This window comes from Mesoplodon densirostris, chromosome 2 (assembly GCF_025265405.1).
Source record: "Mesoplodon densirostris isolate mMesDen1 chromosome 2, mMesDen1 primary haplotype, whole genome shotgun sequence".
NCBI lineage: Eukaryota > Metazoa > Chordata > Mammalia > Artiodactyla > Ziphiidae > Mesoplodon > Mesoplodon densirostris.
In genome coordinates this window covers 151251383-151269337 of record NC_082662.1, presented here as the reverse complement: position 1 = coordinate 151269337, position 17955 = coordinate 151251383, and the positions used below count along the sequence as shown (strand labels likewise).

At 42.1% G+C, this 17955-nt stretch overlaps 1 protein-coding gene across 1 annotated transcript in view; it reads left to right on the top strand.

Annotated features, from left to right (window-relative positions):
- Nucleotides 1-17955, top strand: part of C2H1orf21 (chromosome 2 C1orf21 homolog) — a 231047-nt gene that overhangs the window by 99378 nt on the left and 113714 nt on the right. The window lies entirely within an intron of this gene.

Sequence of the window (17955 nt, the reverse complement as noted above, 5' to 3'; positions counted from 1 at the left end):
TATTTCCAGTTGAGTAGTTTGTGATCATAAATCGGTGTCACAGTTTAAGTGTGTTTCTGATAACATATTCTAAACAGTGAGGAAAATTGCTTCATCCAATTAAGTACTCCTAAGGTAATAATCCTCATTCAGTGGTTGTTGATAGACCAGTTACAAGGTTAGAATGGCTCCAATTGAATCAGTGTTTATAAACAGACCCTGTGTGCTCGTGGGTGGTAGATACACAGGAAACAAAATCAAGTGACCTGCCTCAAAGAATTTACCTTATTTTAGAAAAGACACCATTTATGCACAGGAAATATTCAGCAAGAAATAGAAACTTGAAAATACGGAACAAAGTGCTACATTGAGTGTCTGTTGGCACAGAATATCCTTGGGTACCATGGGTAATGGGAAAAATTAATGTAGGCCTGCATTTGGGGTAGAGAGAAGAGTGAAATGTGATGGGAAAATAAAGACATTTCCCTTCTAGAGAGAGATCTAGCCACTCTTCAGTAAATCGTTATTAGTTCATGATCATTGACTCTGAGCTCCTTGAAGATAATGCTTTTAATTTAATCATACACCACTCTTACCTAACATAACATAATGTCCGATATGTAAGTTATTCAATAATAATGAACTGATATTAATGATATTTGTTATTTACTGGGGGCTGTTATGCCTACTTATAGGTGAGGGGGTGGAGATGGTGAGAAGTTAAGCAACTTCCCTAAGTTTACACAGGTAATACGTTAACCTAGGGAACTCGGCTGTGTCTGATTTCAGAACTTAAGTGAACAAATGTGTGCTTTATGAAGGGGAAGCAAGGAAGGCATTCTGTTAGGTATAGAAAGGGATTTTAAAAAATATACAAGATACAGTTCCTCTGTTCCAGGAACTTTCAATCTAATGGAAGAACAAAGCCGAGGATCACCTACCTCTTCCTTTCTCAGCCTGGCTGTCTGTCCATCAAGCACTGATTGCTGGAGCCCTGATACATGCGGGGCCCTTTGGTCCTGGCCCTCGCCCTGTGATCTGATGGCAGTCCTCTGGCCCAGTCCTCTCAGTGCCATCTTCACTGCCATGGATCATCCCATGACAGTGAACTTCAGGGCTCTGAAGGAAGAGCACACAGATGTGATGCGCCATGCTTTACACTGAATTTCTTTTTGTTGTTGCTGGGAAACAATCACTGAGTACTGGTAGGAAAACACCCCCTCTTATTGTACCCTGCTTCTGAGCCAGCTCCTGTTGACTAGGGTCTGGGAAACTTACATCTGAGCCAGAGTAAGGTCAAGGGCACCTCTGTTTTAGAGTCTGGGAACTCATCTGCATGTCTGGCTCTGTCTGGCTTTGCAGTTCCTTGGACCAAATGAAAACCTAAGTGTATCAAATAATTAATCCTAAACTCTCTAGACTTTGGGATAGGAAGACAGTAGAGTTTACTATAGTTGATGCTTCATTTCCTTGTTCAGGTATTTCTATTTGTTCGTTTCATTGTATTGAGATGCTCTGATGTTAAATGGAGAAAAACTGGTTATGAAACTCATATATATAGAATGTCATAGACTGAAAACAAGCCTCTAGGTATTTACCAGGAAAGGTGAGTGATGATTATCTCTAGGCGGTGCTTTGCACTTCTGTTATATTTCCAAATATCTACACCTTCTTTTCTAAAGGAAGTTTTTTGAAAAATTAAATAAATTTTATTTTCAAAAACATACTATGATGAACATTACTGTTTAAGATGAATATGCTGTTTATGAAAGAAAGAATAACCTAGAAAACTTTCTTAAAGGAGTTTATTTAGTACTCTTTATGTGCCAGACATTATTTCAAGCATTTTGTTATTTATTAATTCATTTAATCCTCAGAATACCTTATGAGGTAGATTCCAATAGGAACCTATCAGCATGGTCCCCAAATCTGTACCTTCAGCCACTATGCCATGCTATTTTATCTTCAAGTCCTTTTTAACTTAAAGTTACCACCTGCATAGGTTATAAAATATGAAAAGCAATGTGGTCAAGATGCTGGCTTATTAAGAAAGTTCTGTATTTTTATATACCTGTTGCCACTGGAAATATCAACACGTGTAGCACTTTCCCTCGTTAGGAATTATTGCTGATAGCAAAGTTCTTCTGTCTCATGCTTCTCAGTGCCCACTTCACCGTGAACCATCACATTGAACTCCAGGGCTCTGAAGAAATTGCTCACTTTCCTAACTCCTGGTACACTAGTTAAACAGTTCGGTTTCATTCTGCCTGTCTTCGGCCCTGCACCCAATTGGTCACTGAAGATTGAGAATAAATCGAAAGATAGGAAATAACTATGATATAATTCCCTCTATGAGGTTTATTTTTAGCTAATGGGCCTTGTCTTGCTGTTCATTTCATAGCATAAAGAGGAGAGGTCATGTGGGGCTTGACAGATTACTAATTCGAAATCGAGCCACCTTAATCCTTTGTGACTTGACTCTCAGTCTCTCATTTCTCACATTTTCTACTGTAAGTAATTCTTTGCAGAAGTAACTATCTTAGAGCGCACAGTGGGCTACATACGGCTTAAGGTTTTATTAAAACAAGCAAAACAAATGATGTGGCCCAGGAAGCCCAGTTTATAGAGAAGCCCTTGACTCAGTGGCTGGAGATCTTGGGTGTGGTTGGATGCTGCTGCTGATTGGCTGCTACAAGGTGATCTCTGTCATCTTCAGTTCCACATTTTGGGAGTGAGTGTTGAACTTCGGTTGGAGAGTGTTGAGCGCTCATGTTCAAAGGTTCTACTTTACCTGCTTCCCGGACTGTGGACAGTTCACAGGACACTGTGGTCTCAGTTTCTCTCAAGCCACAGGGCCATTGGAAAGACTATATATGATACTGTTTTGATGAGTTTTTTTAAGAAAAATGATGGTGGTGGTAGTGGTCAACAAATAACATCTTTATGGTCCCAAGTTGACCAAGTGTTGATTGCTTTATAATTTTTTTCTTCTAAAAATTTAGAGAGAATTATCCCCAATATCTTCTGTAGCTTCAAAGCATTACCATGAGTAGAAGGCAAGAAAGCTGGAAGTGTGGGTGTTAACTATCCCTGCTTCCATCTTGGCTGGCTGGTTATTAGTTTATCTTTCATGCGGCGACGCTTGAATTGGTACAGTGTAGTTGCTGGTCAGTGTGAGATTTGTGTTGCTGACTTTCTGTTGTAAAGTTTTGTTAGAAGTAGTAGTGGGATATGTTAGTTCTATTTTTGAAAAGGGTAATAAAATGTATGATAGGACATAGTTTTAAACAAAATTTAGACAAAAGGGAACATTTAGTTTCCCAGGTTGATGACTTTTCCCAGGTTGATGACTCTAACCTGGTCACTTTCAGAGTGTGATTTTGTTGTTGACTTAACATAGCTATACTGTGTTGGTCCAGCCAGACTCTAAAAGAGCAAGAGAAAGTCACAACTTATAGAAAGTCAAATTCTAAAGGATAACAAAGGGATAATAGTCTCGTGGCTGTTATATTAAATATATGCATAAATAATATTCTACTAACATATAATTAATAATTCAGTTTTAAACAATGAATAAAGATGGTCTTTGGTTTATAAAGGTTGCATAATTAAAGTTTTTATTGAAGTATAGTTGATTTACAATATTGTGTTAGTTTCATGTGTACAGCAAAGTGATTCAGTTATACCTATATATATATTTTCAGATTCTTTTCTATTATAGGTTATTACAATATATTAATTAAATTTTCCTAGATAAAAGGGCCATTGCTGGGAAAGGAAACTGGTGGAGAGAGGGACAAGTATATGCAGCTCACTTCCTTAAAAGTAATAGTCCATGCTTAAGTTATAATGTAAGTGGATATTTACATTTTCATTTAAAATATGTTTTCAGAAGCTATGTGCGTGGCTATTAAGACCTGAAGGTAAAAGATTAAGGGTGACGTGAAAAAGCATGGTGCTAAAATACCAATCTGTGAAACTAATGAATTTTTTTCAGATTGTAAAACAAAGCCAAACTGGTACAAATCTGTATTTGCATTATGTTGCATTTCCATTTTGAAAACCACATTCAAGGCAAGCTAAATTGCCTTTAAATTCCCTTCTAGCTACAGGCACCCATGCTTCACTGTGTAAATGTCACTGTTGATTTTGATCTATAACCAAAGGAGAAACGATCAAATTATATATGAAATAGGATTTTATTTTTAATGTTGCACCCAGCATTTTGGCCTTTATTGTGTCAGCTGTTCAACACAATATTTATTCATTAATCTTTTACTTCCCATTGCGTTCTTTCACTCCAGAAATGTCTCTTTATTTAAAAGTGTTTAGGTCTTGAGTTTTGACCATGCCTTTCCTCCTTTGTTCCTTGTCTTGTTTCTTCTAATGCAGTTGTTCAGTTGCCAAGCACTAAAATGAAAAGCAATATGCTTTTAGCTCAGATAAAACTCTGAAAATCACAGTTATTCATTCAAGAAATATTTATTGAGCAATTGCTAGAAACTGGCTTTTACTAGGGATGTAACAGGTAAAAAGACAATGACTGCCCTCATTTTGTTCACATTCTAGGGAGTGACCCAGGCAGTAAACAGAAAGACATATAATACACTATCAGATGGGGATGAGCACAATGAGAAAAATAACAAAAGCAAGAGAGAGTGATGCAGTGGCTTTTTTTCCCCACCCTGGGCTGTGTTGAGTTTTCATTGCTGCACGTGGGCTTTCTTCAGTTGCGGTGAGCAGGGGCTACTCTTCGTTGCGGTGTGCGGGCTTCTCATTGCGTGGCTTCTCTTGTTGTGGAGCACGGGCTTTAGGCACACAGGCTTCAGTAGTTGTGGCATGTGGGCTCAGTAGTTGTGGCTCACGGGCTGTAGAGCACAGGCTCGGTAGTTGTGGCGCATGGGCTTGGTTGCTCCGCGACATGTGGCATCTTCCTGGACCAGGGCTCGAACCCGTGTCCCCTGCATTGGCAGGCGGATTCTTAACCACTGTGCCACCAGGGAAGCCCCACGGTGGCTATTTTAGATTCATAGGTCAGAGAAGGTCTGCCTGAGCAGTTGACATTTTTGAGCAGAGACCTGAAGGAAGGAGCAGGCCAGGAGAACACCAGGAACAGTGTTTTAGGCAGAGGAACACCAGGGCCAGATCCCCGAGAGGGGGCAGCTGGTGGTTCCCAGGAAAAGTCTGAGGCCCTCAGGTGGGGAGAGTGGTGGGTGATGAACTCAGAGAGGCAGCCTGGGGTTAGACCAGGGGTCCCCACCCTCTGGGCAGCAGACCGGTACTGGGCTGCACAGCAGGAGGTGAGTGGCAGGCTAGCGAACGAAGCTTCATCTGCCGCTCCCCCATCGCTGCGCTGGCATTACCGCCTGCACCATCCCCCCACCTCCCCAGTCCGTGGAAAAATTGTCTTCCACGAAACCGGTCCCTGGTGCCAAAAAGGTTGGGGACCGCTGGGTTAGACTGTGTGTTGCCCCGAAGCTCAAATGTGGGCTCTGGATTCTATTCTAAATGTAATAGAAGCCAGGAGAGGGTTTTGGGAGTGGGGGAGTAATGTAGTCTGACTTTGGTTTTAATGTTAAGGCTTACTCTGGCTGCTATGTAGGGAGTAGACTGTCAGACCTGCCCAAGGCCACGTCTACCCATAGAGCTTCCTGAAGGAGACAAGTGAATCATTTCTAGGCCCTCCCCAGTTGAGCAGAGGTCAAAAGGATTTCAAGGCTTGAAACCCACACCTAAGAGTGGGTGACATGGCTTGATCCATGGGAAACAGGTGCCTCAAACGGTGATGTCAGCTGTTTCTGGAAACTGATATGGTGGTGGTGTAAAAGGGGCGAACTTGCAATCCTTGCCCTTCTGGTCTGGCAGATACTTTGTACACCCAGACCTTGGGTGTACCTCTACCAGATCCTGCAGGAGCAGTGGGGAACCTTATCACCCACTGGCCTTGATCAGGTTAAAAGCCTCTTCACACCATGTAAAAGAAACTTTGGAACATGTCCAGGTCATACATTATACTTTAAGATCTTTGAACTCTCGAGATTTTACCTAACTCAGGCCTTTGGGTGCAAGCAGTATCTTAGAAAGGTAGCTGAAAGAAAACGGTACAGAAGATGTGCTAAGGAACTGTGGCTGTTCTGTGTCTCTGTGTGAACTGTCCTCCCAAATTCTCCTTTGGCCTGTTTGTATAGAATGGTGTGGGCCTTTCATACTTTTCTATGTGTTGAAAATGTCTGATTTAAGTCATTGAAAGGCTTAGAAGTTATAGCAGTTATTTTATTTATTTATTTTTTTACTATTTCCAGCTTTATTTACATGTAATTGACATAGAAGGTATAATTGAAGGTGTACAAAGTGACGATTTGATATACATATACATTGCAAAATGATTATCACAATAAGGTTAGTTAACACTTCCATCACGTCACATAATTATCTTCTGTGTGTGTGTTTATGTGTGTGTGTGTGCATGCAGTAAGAACATTTAAGATCATTTCGTTAGCAACTTTCAAGTATATAATGCAGTATTGTTGTCTATAGTCACCATGCTGTACATTACATCCCCAGAACTTACTCATCTTATAACTGGAAGTTTGTACTCTTTGACCAGCATCTTCTTATATTCCCTCACCCTCTAGTTGCTGACAACCACTATTCTACTCTCTGTTTCTATGAGTTCAACTTTTTTAGATTCCATATGTAAGTGATATACAGTATTTGTCTTTCTCTGACTTATTTTACTTATCACAATGCTCTCAAGATCCATCCATATTGTCACAAATGGCAGGATTCCTTCTTTCTCATGGCTGAATACTATTTCATTGGCTATATGTACCACATTTTCTTTATCCATTACTGCATCAATGGACATTTAGGTTGTTTCTATACCTTGGCTCTTGTTAATAATGCTGCAGTGAGCAAGGGAGTGCAGATTTCTCTTCGAGATCCTGATACCATCTTTTTCGGATGTATACCCTGAAGCGGGATTGCTGGATCATATATATCGTAGTTCTCTTTTTAATTTTTTGAGGAACCTCCATACTGCTTTCCATAGTGACCGCATCAGTTTACAATCCCACCAACAGTGCAGGAGGGTCCCCTTTTCTCCAAATCCTTGCCAGCACTTCTTATCTCTTGTCTTTTTGATGATAGCCATTCCAACAGGTGTGAAATGATTCAGTAGTTCTTTTTTGCTACTGTACATCCCTGTTGAGGAAGCAAAATGGACCCTGGAGAACGTTCACTATCGTAATCTACGTTTAAGTAGCTTACATATAGATGGTGGGTGAGGGTCACTGAGGACCACTTACCCATCAGCTCTGTGTCCTCAGGCTCGCACTACAGAGCCTACCTCACAATTGCGATACTGCACACTTTGAATTGAACTGAACCACTCAAATGCCCTTATGAATCCTTCCCGAAAGATAAATAATAAGAACAGCTACCATCTCTTACAGACAAATTGAGCAGAATGTGTTACTAAAATAGTCTCGTTCAAACCGACCAGGTTGTGGAAGATGGTGTGTTCTTATTTCCTGTGCTGCCCACCATTGAAGTGTCCTCAAATATACTGTTCCCCCCACTCACCCAGACACGTTATTCGTAAAGAGCTATTCTTTGTCGCTGTCAGAACACACTTTAGTCTCTAAGGGGAATCTAACTTGGCGATTCATAGCAACTGGAAATGATCTTTTGTTTTATGTGAATGAATCTCTTGTGAGAAGAGGTACAGACTTGGCAGGAGAGAGAGAAAGAGCGCGAGAGCCCTCCTCGCCCCTCATAGACTCATGTGAACGAGCTCTCTCCTCGCCCTCTGGGACCTTTCTTCATGAGATCCGCAGTGAACGTCAAGTCATGACTATTTTTTATAAGTAGGGAAGCTGTACTCTTTTATCACAAATTGTACTTTAGCTGTGTTTTTCCATTTTAAAAATTCAGTGGCAGTGCTTGTAGCCTTGGGAATTACTTTAACTGAAAACAACTCTATCCAATTTCTTCCTATTCTTGCTAATGATCTTGCTGCCACTAAATTCTTTCTAATGGCTGTAGAACCCAGAATTGACTTCAGCTTCAGTCCAGAGGCATATTAAAAGAATCACCAAACATTCACTGACAAGCAATTTAAATTTTTACTGAATAAAGAATCCCAGAGGCATCTCATTCATAAACCTACTTCACCATGTACTGAAATCTATTCCCGTGACTCTCTAGCTCTCTGCCCCTCTGGTGACTTTTTGTCTGTCTGTCTGTGGACTGCCTCCCAAATCTCCCCTCTCTAATCTTCTGCAAAACTTTCCACTCCAGCCCACTTCTTCTCATTAGCTCTGCTCTTTCTGGTATAAATCCAGGCTGCTGCAGTTTCCCGCTAACCTCCTCACCCCATCGCCAGACTGCATCACAAAAGAGCACAAGCACGTCTGGCCTGCTGGGGAGGTGCCTTGGGAGAGGGGGAGGGGACTGGGATGCTTAAGCATCCGGATTATTATCTGAGAATCGTTTCCTTAACAGAAATCCACGTAAGTCAGAATCCAGTTAAAGGAATTACAACAGATCAACATTAAAATGTCCTTCGTCCTTAACACAAACACACAAACACACACACACACACCATTGGCCAAATTGTTCAATGTTTCGGTTAACTCTATGGCAGCCACACTAAATGGGAAGAGTTTCTGGAATGATCATAGAATTTCCTAATCCTGACCAGCCATCCTGCAAATTCATGACCCTTGATCTTGGGCAGCAGTGAAGGATTAACTGAGAATGAATCAGCAGAAATGTATTGCCAGTCCTAGAAAAGCAACTCTCATTTCAAGCCCTCTTGACAGTGGAATGACAGTGGAGTTTTATCGACTTCATGTACAAAGGAAGGCATGTGAGCCCCTCTGTTAGTATCTGTTCGTAATTGCTATTAGTGCCTTATGGTTTACCCCTAAAAAGAAAATAACTGTTTGCATTGATCTTAGATCTTATTTTATCATAACACATTTTTTAATGCCTGACCTGAAAAGGTTTATCTTTATCTTAAAGGTGACTTCCATTCGGGGAGAGGATCCATATTGTGATAACATTTTCTAATAGTTCTGTAATGGAAATCAGCAAACAGAGAGAATTTTTGTTTTTATCAGAAATTAACTTTACTACACGTTTGTGGGAAAGTCGAATAAGAGCCTGGGATCTGAGTCAGACTGCCTGGTTCAAGGCCTGGCCCCAGTCCCACCACTTATTGGATGGTATAGCTAGCTGGATGAGTGAACGTTTCCTTAGGATGGAGACATTGACGGTTCTCTTTCTTAGAACCCTGTGAGCATTAAATGGGCTGTTGTATAACAGATTTTCTGAACTGGATCTGGGACATTTAAAGGGCTCTATAGGGGGCTTCCCTGGTGGCGCAGTGGTTGAGAGTCCGCCTGCCAATGCAGGGGACACGGGTGTGTGCCCCGGTCCGGGAAGATCCCACATGCCGCGGAGCGGCTGGGCCTGTGAGCCATGGCCGCTGAGGCTGCGCTTCCGTAGCCTGTGCTCCGCAACGGGAGAGGCCACAACAGTGAGAGGCCCGCGTACTGCAAAAAAAAAAAGGGCTCTATAAACGATAGCTCTCCTCCTCCTCCTCTTCCTCCACCTCCAGTGAAGGAAGACATCCTAGATTTATTGCTTGGTCTTAATGTTAAGATCATATATCAAAATTGTAGTGTATAACAGAAGGCTTAAAAGGAAGTTATCTTTCAAAATACAAAGTTTTTGTAAAGACATTGCAGTATTTACCGTATACTGTAGAATAGCTTCCGTTTTCTTCCGTTAGATGCAGTGGTGGTCAAATCGCCACTGCAATGAAAAGTCTCACAACCCTTACTTTGATTGGTATATTAATTCCTAACTTAAGGAGCCCAGGGAGGATATCTTCCACTGACAGAAGCTCCAGACGCCTGACCAGGGAGGCTCTGATAGTTTCCCTGATGTTACCCATGAATGTTAGTTGTCTTTATAACTTTTATTTATGTCACTGTGCTTTGCAAATATGTCCAAATCCTTTCTGAATCCATTCATACTTTATGCCTGTACCATTTCTCAGAGTAATTATTTCCTGTGCTTTGCGGTTTAAAAAAAGAACTGGCTTAGTGGTCAGGAGCCTGGCCCTGGATCCCAACCAACCTGGGTTAGAACCAGCATTGCCACTTGACCAGCCAATCAAGGACTAATCTCTGCAACTGGAAAATGGGTTATAATGCCAGCCTCGTAGGGCTGACATGAGGATTAAATCAAAGCAGGGGAGAGGACAGACAGCTGGGCAGGCTTTCTCTTGAACGGTTATCAAGGATAAGGGGAACCGCACCAAGAATAGTAGAGAGGACTTAGCTGGCCTCCAGCTTTTCTGTGGTTGGTGGAGAACCAGCACTCCAGAAGAGTCAGAGCAGGGCTCTTGAGAAGCTGGGTAAATGGCTGTCAGAACCACCATGCGTTATGCCCTCCCTCTCTGGGAGTGGCTCGCCACTCATTCACTTTCTTGGTTAGGAATTATTACTGTATGATACAAAAATTAAACCCCCTCTCCATAGGAAAGCCTTGGTTGCATATGCATTCCTAAAGGAGTCCAGGCTGGATTTGGATCTGGTTGCATGTCTTTTGTCGGAGCGTGTCAGAAGATGCATGTTCCGGGGCCCTTAATGGCTGGCTCATAGTTCCCTGGTCACTGAATGAGCCTCAAATGAATGGAGGAGATGTGCTATCCGGCCTCTGAAATGATGAAATGATTCAGGAATGAGGCCTGCAGGTCCAGTCTTAATTATTAAGGGTGTCGTAATGAGGGAAGCTTTACCACCCTCCCATCCTTGCAGCTGTGGACACCTCTCAGCTTGTCCTCTTCGAAGGCGTGGACAAGATCCTAAGAATGCTAAGAGGCTATAGCACCCGTGCACAAGCATCGCAACGCACTCCGTTCACTCAGAGGAGTCTATCCCCTGCCTCCACGGCACACAGCTGGGAAGTCACCAAGCCAGGTCCAGAAGAGAAAGGCCCTTTGAAGCCCGTGCTCCGTCCCTTGTGATTCACTGCTGTCCCGCCAAAGGGGAAGGAGCTGGGATCAGGTTCAGTGGCAGCTTCTTTGCCCCTATCACACCCCATCACAACCACTCCCTGTTCTGCATGCTGTGATATCTCCCCATCACCAGTTGAAGGCATACCTTACAACTTCCCGTCGGGGAAGCGGGAAACAGGTTCTGGCAGATGTTGTGTCTTAAGCTCCAGCCCCACCAGTGCCCCACCAGCTGACTCCAGGTAAATACTCCACCCTCGTGAGACTCTTTGTGGCTGCTTTCTCTGGCTCTTGGCCAGTCTTCTCCGTGTGTTGTTCTTCCTCACCTTCCTCACCTGACTGGTCCACCTCCACTGCTCCATGTAAGTTCCACCTTTGCTACACCTTCTTTCAGAGAGAGGGAGAAAGCCTTGGATTACGATGGTTGGGGGTCTCTCCAGAGGAGATGGTTGAGGACAGGCCAGAGGACCAGCTTAGCCTGTAACGATGGCTTCAGTCTGGGCCCTGGTTGGGGAGACCGTATCCCCTCAGAATGGAGCCTGCCTCTGGTGGGATTCACATACCAGGTCTTCCTGCACTGGCCCTGGCAGCCTCTGCTCCCTGCATCCCTCGAGGCCCCCTGGAATCTGCGTGTTGGCCGTACTAGACCACTTGCAGTTGTTCCTGTTGGCCATGCTCTCTCTGGTTGTTGAACTCACTGTCCCCTTGCCTAGACCTGTCCTCCCCACGCACACACTAGTGTTCCTCAGCGCTCCAGTGAGATAACGTCACCTCCTCCAAGACTCTCCCCATCCTTGCTTAGGGGGGTCCCTCCCTTCTGTTCTTATTACAGTCACCCCACACATGTGCTTCATGGCTGCAGACATTCTGCACTCTATTTGCTCATTTTCTTAAATCTTCCCCTACTAACTGTGAGCTCCTTGAGAACAGGATCCGCTTCCCTTCCCTAGGCATAACCCCAGGACTGAGTACTACGTTCTCTGGCACGCAGTAGGTGCTCAATGAATATTGCTGAAATGAAGAAGGAAAGAAACACAGAAAAGACAGCAGGGGATAGCCCAGCACTCGCCTCAAAGACAGAAAGCAGCTAGTTCCTTCCACCACCTCATGTCTGAACGAAAATCAGAGGTGTTTTTGCCCAGACCTTTTGGGGCCAGAAATATGTCCATAAATTGGTATAGTTTACAGAGAGCTCATATCGCAGTCAATAGGAAAAATGCTACAACTCCAATTAGAGAAAAGGGGCAAAGGATATGAAGAGATGTATCACAAAGGGCACACATGAATGATCAGAACAGGGGGAAAGTATTCAGTATCACTGGTAAATTTTGAAACATCAAACTAAAATAAAAATTAGATACCATTTTCACCCTTCAATTCATTGCATATTTTTAAAAAGGATAATACCCCTTATTAGTGAGGGTGTGCTGAAATGAGTTTTACATGACTGAAGCAAGACTGTATCTTTCATCTATCTCTGATTTTCAAATATATCCAAGCATTAGGTTTCACTAGTGAATAAGGATACAGTAGACATATGAGACTTGCCCTCTTAGTGATATTAACAGTTTTCAATTATGAGATCTCATAAAGGGGGATATGTACAAATATGTACAATCTTCCTAATTCCCCTAGTGGAAACCCAGTGGCCAGGGTTTAATCTTCCACAAATATGAAGTCTGAAAACATAATTTCCCTGCTTGTTATTCTTTAACAGTTTATAATTTTAGACCATGAGCACTTCATGTATTAGACAATCCTATTTTGAAATTAGTTTTCCTTTATTAGGTTGATTTGAGACACACTCTGAAAAAAACTGAGAGCATTTTCTATTAAATGCACCAAAGCCTTATTTTAGAAATATTCAAAACATTTAGAACGAGCAGTTCATAATTACCCTAGAAATTGCTTAATGATAACTATTACATTGGAAAGGGCGAAATCACTTTCTGCAAGTGAGGATATAGTAATTATCGTGAAGGGACTGCCTGACTCAGAGAATTGTTACTGGTCTATGAGGTCCTTCAGCTGAGACTCTACTTTGTGCATAAGGTTTTCCAGAGTTAGTCTGTCTTGGTGGACTGTGGCTGAGTGGAATAGGGTCAGCCTGCTTGTGCAGTCAGTCTAGCCTGAGGAACGGGCTCCAGGTAGCAGAAGGGTTCTCAGAGCATAAGCCTCCCCGCAAGACAGTGGTTTTCCCCGGGCACTGTCTCCCGGCCTCTTCCATCTCCCCCCTCCACACCTCCTCCATTACTTATCACAGAGCCCAGCCCATGGTAGGTTCTCAGACTCCCCTGAACCTCAGCCATTCACTCTTGTGCCCTCAAGGAAGGCCGAGACTAGGAGCTGTGCCAATGGCAATAATTGAGTTAGGATGTAAAGGAAGATAGAGGAACATTATTTTCTTGTAACCCTGGTTTCACTCAAATAATGATCACTTTTCTTTTTCCTGTCATAAAAGTTATTTATTGTTCTTTTAAAATTATGTTATATTTTAATTAAAGCACTATATGCATTTAGTTAAAAAATGCTAAAGGCTTATCCTGGACGATAATATTCCCTTCTCACTTTATTTGTTAACATAGTTAAGTCAGAATTTTCAGTTAAATTAATTTTTGATGTTTACATTATGCTTTTTGTTTTTATACCTTGATGGATTTTGTGCATTAGAAATAGTGTTCCCTGCAGAACCAGCACAGTTTTTCTAAAACAGCAGCCAACATTTATTGAGCATTTATTATGGGCTAGGCACCGTTTTAAGTGTATTCATATATTAATTCATGTGACTCTATGTGTGAGATTAGGTACTATAAATATTCCCATTTTACAAATGAAGAAACCAAGGCACAGAAAGTATGAGTAAGTTGCCCAAGGCCATATGCCTAGTCATTCAAGCTCTAGAGGCTAAGCTCTTAGCCACTGTGAATACTCACCTCTTGAAAAAAATCTCACCAAGTAAGGAAATAAAGATCCTAGGTAAGAATTTGAAGTCGTACCAGGATTTGGGGACTTGAATTTAGTTAGCTTGGGGGACAGGATGTTCAGTGGGAGAAACCCAAGGGAAGTGAGTTTACACTAAAATGCAGAATAGTTCAGTCTTTTAATTGGTTTATTTTTATAAATACTTCTTTTACCTCTTGTTCCAAGCCCTCATATTTTCTTGAGCATATAATAATAATTAGTCTACCAGAGAATCTTCATGCAAAATTTGGATGATTAAGCAATCTGGAGCATTCAGTGAAGATGCCCAGATGTTGCATTGTTTTTTTTGTTGTTGTTTTTTTCTTTTCTTTTTTTTTTTTTTTTTTTTTGTGGTACACGGGCCTCTCACTGTTGTGGCCTCTCCCATTGCGGAGCACAGGCTCCGGACCCGCAGGCTCAGCGGCCATGGCTCACGGGCGCAGCCACTCCATGGCATGTGGGATCTTCCTGGACCGGGGCACGAACCCGTGTCCCCTGCATCGGCAGGTGGGCTCCCAACCACTGCGCCACCAGGGAAGCCCTGTTGCATTGTTTTGATATGAGGACATTAGCACAGAGTTTTTGAAATCGGAACAGTCCTGGGAAAGATTCATTCTGGTACATATGTCATTGATCAGAAGAAGACTTAAGTGTGAAAGTATCGATAGATACGAATTTCACCATTCTAGGAAACAACTGTAAGATCCCTTCCTACCTCAAAGAGTAGCATTTCTGGAACTCTTGCCTGTCTTCCTCCTTCCCCATCTAATATGTACTTTTATGAGAATTGTTAACTTTTTAATAGTTATGGCATTATGAACTCACTCCAGCACTCATCTCCTTCTAATTCACTCATTCTGAAGTCAGTTCCGTTGATTATAAATGTAACCTTGAGGCAGATCTTGCATCTGCAAAGCTTGGGAGGACAGGATAGGGGCCAGTGAGTTGCTGACAATGGAAGAATTGACAGGATCCTGAAAATGGGGTTGATTCCATAACATCTGAAGCAAGTCCAACCAACTGATCACCTTCTAGTTCTAAAAACCTAATTTTATATACATATATATGAGGCACTTTACGTCAAATGTGAGGCGCAGAGATTTGGTGGGAAACAGTGTGTCTTTAGCATGATAGAGCTGCCACAGAAACAGTGTAGCCCTCTCTGATGGAATCTGAGGAATAAAATGCTAAAAATATCACCACAGCAGTGCTTTTACCCCAGATCTATTTTGACTGGCACAGCCTGCAACTGTTTACCTAGAGAGAAAGGGGAGCAGGTTCGAAACAGGGTGTTAGCCTACAGCTCCTGACGTGCATTTTAAGAAGCCACCTGACAAGATCAACAGGAAGAAAAGAAAAATTGTGAACAGGTGTGAGGGAGCCAGAGGAAAACAGTCTGCTTGTGGCTGCTCTTAATTAAGTTAGCAGGTTGTTCTGTTGCTGGGCGGGGCTCTCTGGCTTGTAACAGTGGCTCTGCTACTTGCAGTTGCTTCCAGTGTGTGATCTGATGAAGGGGCTAAAGTCCCACACGGATTCCCCTGAGCCCTCACCAAAAGGAAAAATGGATTTCCGGAGTGGTTGTGTCACTGCCATAACCCGAAATGCTCCATTGGTCCACACAGAGTGCCGTTCCTGACGGCTGCATCACCATGGAAATGTGTGACACGTTGGTTGACGAGTTGTCTGTTTCCAGATGGGCATCTTCATCCCCAGCACCAGCCTTTGAGAGGCTTGACAGACCGTTTTTAAGTATATGCTTTATACAAATTGTGGTTTATCTAAGGGTCTTGCTGGCTTTTTTGTTTCATACCACGATGGATTCTGTGCAGTGTGTTATGTAAGTAATAATGATAGGTCTGGCTTTGCAGTCGTGGCTGTTTGTTCTTTTTTATCCAGTCATAGCATGTTCCACAAAGACAGCATTGGCTAGCCAGGCGTGTTTGTTAATGACACGCTAAAACCTATCCTCTTTCTAAATTGGTGATATTATAAAAAGTCTGTATGTGGGATAACACTGCTTTGAAAGACGTAGCCAGCAGCTTTTCTTCACTGAAGAAAAATATTAGAAAAATATTAATAGTTTGTCTGCTATTGATACTTTGAATTCAGCTGCGTTTCCTGGAGGGATAAAAAGAGAATGAAGATTGAATATCACTCAGCTGTTTATAGAGAGCGGCTACTGTGGGCTGTGGCTTAGGGGTGGGAGAGGACAGCGGGCAAGGCAAGGGCGGGTCCCCTCTAGAAGAAACCTTTTGCTGTGCCGCAGGCAAAGGGGCATCTTTTGGAAGGCTCTTTCAGAAGGTTCTGCTTAGGTCCTAAAATGTTGTGCTTTCCCCATGTCATCATGTGAGGTTTGTGTCCTCTAGACAAAATCCTAGAGTCCACTGGAATTGTGTTTAAAACAAATATGTATGTATGTGTGTAATTTATATTTAAATAATTAGAGACTCACTGTAAGTAATTAAGATCACAATTTAGTTCAGTTAAATGTTAGTAATTATCCCAGTGAACCATCATTTATAAATATTAATGTTCCAAACTGAAGTTAGGGAGACCCATCTTTAGCTATTATTTTTTTCCTTTATTTTTGTCTCTGTTTAATTGCATGGGACGCATAATTAGACAGGGTCTTTTCTTTTTCGATTAACAAGTGCTTTTCCAACTTCTGAGTAAATAATCCTTAATTAAATGTGCCAAATTTATTAATTTACTCTTATTTTTTTCTCTCCTGAATACCAGATTGGAATGTGAAATTCTGTATTTTGTAATTGTGGATCAGAACCCATTGAGTAACTTGTTAATACATTTAGGACGTGGTATTCCTAAAGGACTCATTACTGTAACCTCATACCAGTCTTTCTAATTTCTTTAGAAAGAAGCAGAGTCAATAACTACCTTGAATTGTCAGAGGGAAAAAACAATTGGCTCAGCTGTGACCATGGAGTCTTTATTCAGATATATGCAAATGTATTACTTTCATAAGGATGATAATTTTGAGAAACACTGGAACAGCATAATTACTTGAAGAAATATTACTGTAACAAACATCTTTGGGGGTAGCATGTTAAGGGATAGTATGAGGAAGCCTGAAACTATATAGGAAATGGTATTATAAATAGTAAGGCAAGAAATTATAAAAGCATATAGTCATTGTAGCAAATTAACCACAGGCAATAAGAAAATATATTGCGACTTCCTAGTGATAGACATCTGTCTATTAGGTAGCCTTTTATAGACATTATTCCATGTCATATGCTAGGCAATCATCAGTTTGTTGGTTGATGAAATTTTCTAATTCCATAATGTCTGTGATTTTTCCTACACACTGGACTAAAGATGACTCAAAGTCACACCTGTTTTGACCTTAGTGTGCCCAAGTCATTTCCTATTGACAGAAATCTGGTGAAAATGTCTTCATAGTCATCACCAAACCTCTACCCTGGAGAGGAACTTTAATTGCAAGTTTTCCCAAGTTTGTTCTATGACGTGTTTTGATATTGGAGTTTGTTGTACTCTCTCTCTGGCTGTTGCAAAGTCCAGGTCCCGTCCATGGCCCACTATAATCTCCGCCTTGAGTGATAGATATACCTACCAATTAGAGCCGTGTGATATTATGGCTGTTCATGTGTGTGACTTTACAGAGAGATTAAAGTCTGTATGTATCATATGAAATTGTTGCAGACTGTTCCACATTTATTTATTATTATTATTATTTTTTTTTTTTTTGCGGTACGCGGGCCTCTCACTGTTGTGGCCTCCCCCGTTGCGGGGCACAGGCTCCGGACGCGCAGGCTCAGCAGCCATGGCTCACGGGCCCAGCCGCTCCGCGGCACGTGGGATCCTCCCGGACCGGGGCACGAACCCGTGTCCCCTGCATCAGCAGGTGGACTCTCAACCACTGCGCCACCAGGGAAGCCGTGTTCCGCATTTAATATGGGGATCACCAACAGGAAAATTTCAATTTCCAATTGTGTATATCTATTTGT